We start from the raw sequence: 5,309 nt of genomic DNA, 5'->3' as shown, positions 1-5,309 counted from the left end.
AACCATGCAGAAAAGTGAGTTCACAAAAAATGCTGAACCATATCTGTTTAAACATTGTTTATTGAATAAGTCAAAATTGGCTGGATTTATACAAATTCTAAATTATAAATCCCTTTTTTTAAACTCAAAAATAGTTTTATTTATACATCCACTCAAATACTTTTCCTTATAAACTTTCTACAGGGTGTGTGTTCTTTAAGCAATTTTCACATTTTTTAAATATGTAATTCCAAAGAAAATGTTTCCATGATGGTTGTGTTCTGTGTACTGTGTGTGTTTAGAGCTCAACATATAACATAGTGCAGAAGGTCACATGCAGTCCATATGAGATTCCAACATGACATTTAGAGAGTTTTCAGATGTTGGCCACCCTTTTGAGGCTGAAAGCAGGGCATCTGTAGAAAGGATTGACTGGAGGTTTGGGTTACTGCTCTCGGCATCTGTCAGTTTTTCAGTGTTGTCCTCCCAATTAATATGAAATCTTGTGACTCTGGGATTAGATGCCAAAATATTCCTCTGGATCTTAGAAAAGTCCAGCTTTACTGGAGGGTTTTCCCTCAATTCTGTTTCAGTATATTCATTGTTTACATAATACCCAACTCTGATAAATTCTTAACCTCTGTAAGCGCAGGTGATTAAGACAACCGTTACATCTACAGCATCTGCATCAGGAATAAATCCTGGATTAGGAGCATCTGCCTGAAATACAAACATATGTCTTCCTGCAGGAACAGGGCCTACTAAAACTGAATCTAAAATTTGATCATATTCCTCACTTTCTGCTGAGCCCACATAAACAATTTTCCATTCCAAATTGAAAATTAGTTGGGTGGGGTGGGTAATTGAAATTTCAATTTCAAATTACAGCACCAATTCTCCAACACCACCTCCTCCAGCCACGGGGAAGAGAGAAGACAAGGAAGGGGCTCTTTGGCCGCCAGTTAAGTCCCAGTTTGCAAGGCTTGAATTGACTTGGTGATTTTATTTCACTACCAAAGGGAATGAAAACTGGAATTGCTCGCATTTTTAACTCCCAATCTGCAAGGTCCGATAACCGAAGCCCTAAATTATAAATCCTGATGCCAACATTCTGAATTTACAAACCACAATGCCTAAGTGACTGAACACAGTACTGATATGAATTTGACAGTAGAGTTCAGTAAAGAAGAGGAACACTAAATGATTTAAAGGACTGAGAACTAAGCTATGTTGAGTGAATGGTCATCTTCTGAATAACTGCTGATTACAAAGGGCATATCCTGAGATCTGCTCATTGCTCTTTGTGAATGATTGTATAATTTCTCCATGCTAAGCAAATAAAGGCAGAGGGAGTAAATAGAGAGAACAAATAGGAGTTTGAAGGGGGAGTTCAAGGGAGAGGTTCCAAACAAATTTCCCCTTTAAGTTGACAAAGTATACTTGACTAACCTGAAAAACATGAGAAAGAAATATGAGAAAATAAAAAGCTTTTGTATTGACTCTGCTTAAGAATCAGAAGTAAATATGAATGGTCATAACCTGCAATGTGTATAGTATGCTTTTGTTTGTGCTTGAAAACAAATGCATGCTAGAAAAGGAAAATTAAGAGGCTTGGAGAACCAAGAGGCCACACTTTGTTTCTTAAGAGAAGGTGGACACATTTATTAGATTGAACAAGCAGATCACTTCAGTAAGAGCTCATCAAAAGGCTGCCTTTCACAAGAAAAAAATCTGACAAAGAAGCAAACCTAATGATTGAGAGTGAAAGCCAGAAACAAGAGATAGAAAATATTCTGTAGCACAGAAACAAAGAATTTGCTTTTAGTCCTGTGCTAAAGAAACAAGATTTAGATCTGATATGAAAGAACAAAAAACTGGGCTGAATAGACAATATGAGGCTGGAGTTTTGAAAAATAGAGGGAATGGATTTACTACTTTTAGCAAGACCAATAGGACAATTCTTCAAAGGCTGATTGATTGGTTAAGTGCCATGGAGTCATTTTGATTCTATCAACCACATAACTGTAGATAGATTTGGTCTCTAACCAGTTCTTTCAAGTCTCCCAATGGTGCACCATTGCCACCATAACTGAGTATATCCATTTGCTGCTGATTGTCCTTCTCATTCCCTCCATCTTTTCCAGCATTAGAGTCTTCTCCATTATATCTGTCTTTCTTTACTAAGAGTTGAAGACTATCCTCTTTATTTCCCATATTTTGATTTTTAATAAAATAATAATGGTCCCTAAAGTTTAACAACATTATTTCTGATTTTGAGTCATGTAATAACCCCCTGATTAATTATTCTGTTATCTTGCTGTATTATTTATATATAGCTTCCTTCCTAAAATTTCAAACTATGAAGTAAAGCAGTCACAATGCATGTGACCGAGCAAGAAAAGTCTAGATGAGCCTTAGCAACTTGTTCTTTTGATCCTCCAAAGGCAGTATACTCCTTGAGACAGTAGATTTGGCCAGTCCCAACAATTTCTGTTGACGAAACAAAATAAGAAGAGGATTGACACTTTTGAAATTTTGTATTGTTGAAGACCCCTGAGTATACAATGCAGTGCCAAAAGTTTCTGGGTTAAAAATAAGAAGAAGCCTACCAAGAAGTTGTGGGTGATGTTTTCCAAGAGCAAATTGTAGATTTTTTGACAAGAGGTAAAGTAATGATAGAGATGTTACTTACCCTAACATTTTTTTTAACTTTTTATTATATTTTTATTGTTAAAGAATAACAAAAAGGAAAAAAAATCAATACAAAAATCAATAGTAAGGAAAGAAAAAAATTTTTTTCCCCCCAACGTGCTATACAAACGGAAAGGAAGTTTTAGGAAATTGAAGTCTTCAATTCTTCCAGAAATCTCTTTGATAAGGTACTGGTGCCGATTCATCCAATCTCCCAAGTGCAAAGTCCACAAATGGTTGCCAAGTGTTCCAAAAAACATTTTCTTTATATATACCACTTCTAATTTTAATATCACAAGTCAATTTATCATTTAATGCAAATTTCCATGTTTCATTATACCATTCTTCTAATTTTAAGTCAACATTTAATTTCCAATATCTAGCAATTATAATTCTCCCCATTATAACCAAAATCCTCACCAATTCTCTTTCTCCAGTTGTTAATGTTGTTTCATTCAATATTAATAATAATATGGTTTCCAATTTCAATTTGACCCTCTTCTTAATCATTTCAAATATTTCATTTTCTATCCTAGACCAAAAAAGTTCAACCCCATTACATTTACACCACATATGAGCATATGTCCCGAGTTCCACTTTACATCTCCAACACATTTTATCCACTTTATTATCCATTTGAAAAAGTCTTATTGGGGTCAAATACCACTTCCAAATAACTTTATAGTTATGTTCTTTAATCCTTATTGATAATGTCCTCATTATTCTACTAACCCAGTTCATATTCCAATTTTGATCAGAAATTTCAATACCCAGTTCTTTTACCCAATTCTCTTTCATTACCCTTTGTGAATTATTATCAAAGTTAATAATTTTATAAATTTTACTAACTAATCCCTTTGGCCCAATTTCATCTTTTATTATTCGAGATGTCAAATTTTCAAATTCCGTTTCCTTTCTACTCTCATCATTCCTTTCTTTGCATTTCCTATTCCATTTATTCATTTGAATTCTTTCAAACCAATTAATATTTAATTTTCCATAAATTTCCTCTTTCCTCATTTCATTTTCTATAAATTTCAACCATTCACTAATTGATTCTACTTTCTCTTCTATTATAATCCTCTCTCTGTTACTATTTAATTTCATTGGGCAATTCTCTTTCAGTTTACCTAAATACAATGCGTCTGGTATTAATTTTTTTGCTACTCTGTCCCAATTTTTAGTCAAACTATTTAACCAATAATTACAAATTTTAACCTTACCTTTAAGATTTTCCAAAAACCATTTGTAACCAAACTTCTTTATTTCTTTCATTTCCAAGTTACCCCAAAGTTTAACATCTCCTTTTAAAATTTTTACTACTGTTTTTATATTAAATGCTCTATAATAGTTTAATAATTTTGGAATTCCTAAACCACCTTGTTTTTGGTTCTGATACCACATTTTCTTAATCAATCTTGGTTTTTTATCCCCATTACAAAATTTATCTAATTTTTTTTGATATACTTCAATGTCCTTCTCGGTTAAAAAAATCGGAAGCATCTCGAATAAAAAGTTAAATTTAGGAAGTAACATCATTTTACATAAAGCTACTCTACCAAACCAAGATAACTTAAGTTTTTTATATTTCCCAATTTTCTCTTCAATTTCTTTTATTACTATGTCATAATTTAGTTTCTTTAAATTTTTAATTTTAAGTGAAAGTATAATACCTAAATATCTTAAATTATCCTTTATCCTAATTCCAAACTGATTTTGTAATTTTTCTAATTTGTTTTCCCTATCAATTTCCATTAATAATTCTGATTTTGCCCAATTTACTTTCAAACCAGTCATATCTTCAAATTCTTCCAAATGTATTTGAACTCTTTTTATATCATTTGTAATATTATTTAAAATGACAAGAGTGTCATCTGCATATAAATTAACTTTGACGCCTTTATAACCTATTAATTCTGAATCCTCTTCAATCAAAGTTGTTAAAATTTCCATTGCTAATAAAAATAGGGTCGGAGACAGGGGACAACCCTGTCTTGTCCCTGCTTCCAAATTTATATCTTGCGTAAATATACCATTTACCTTCACTCTTGCCGTACCCCTCTGGTACAATTTGGAAATAATATGAATAAATTTATTAACAAATCCTAATGCAGAAATCATTTCTTTTATAGTATCCCATTGTATAGAATCAAAGGCTTTAAAAATATCCAAGGCAAGAATACCTATCTTATCACCATTATTCTCAGCATTATCAATAACATTTAATACTCTTCTAACTAAATCACACATATAACGCCCTTTAACAAAACCTACTTGATTATAGTTTATATATTTATCTATAAAATTATTCAATCTATTTGCTAGAATTGCAGTAAATATCTTAGCATCTTGGTTAATCAAGGAAATGGGCCGATAGGATTCAATCTTTTCTAAATCTTTACCTGGTTTCGGGATTAAGGATATAATTGTTCTATTCCAGGACATGGGAATATCATCTCCATGTAATATCTTATTATACAATTTCTGTAGTTTTGGGATCAAAGTTTCTTTAAACTCTTTATAAAATTCTGCTGGTAACCCATTCTCACCTGGAGATTTTCCAAGTTTTAGCTTCTGAATCACATCTTTAATTTCCTCAGAGGTAATATCCTTTTCCATTTTTTCTTTATATTTATTGT

General features: G+C 32.2%; 1 pseudogene; it reads right to left on the bottom strand.

Annotated features, from left to right (window-relative positions):
* Positions 1-267: 267 nt before the first annotated feature.
* Positions 268-813, bottom strand: LOC139309572 (histone chaperone ASF1 pseudogene; annotated as a pseudogene).
* Positions 814-5,309: the final 4,496 nt, after the last annotated feature.

The sequence above is a fragment of the Pituophis catenifer genome, unplaced genomic scaffold (genome assembly GCF_029215685.1).
Source record: "Pituophis catenifer annectens isolate HBS135680 unplaced genomic scaffold, rPitCat1.0.hap2 SCAF_1, whole genome shotgun sequence".
Lineage (NCBI taxonomy): Eukaryota > Metazoa > Chordata > Lepidosauria > Squamata > Colubridae > Pituophis > Pituophis catenifer.
Note: the sequence above shows the minus strand (reverse complement) of the source record. Positions and strands in the feature narration are given on the sequence as shown.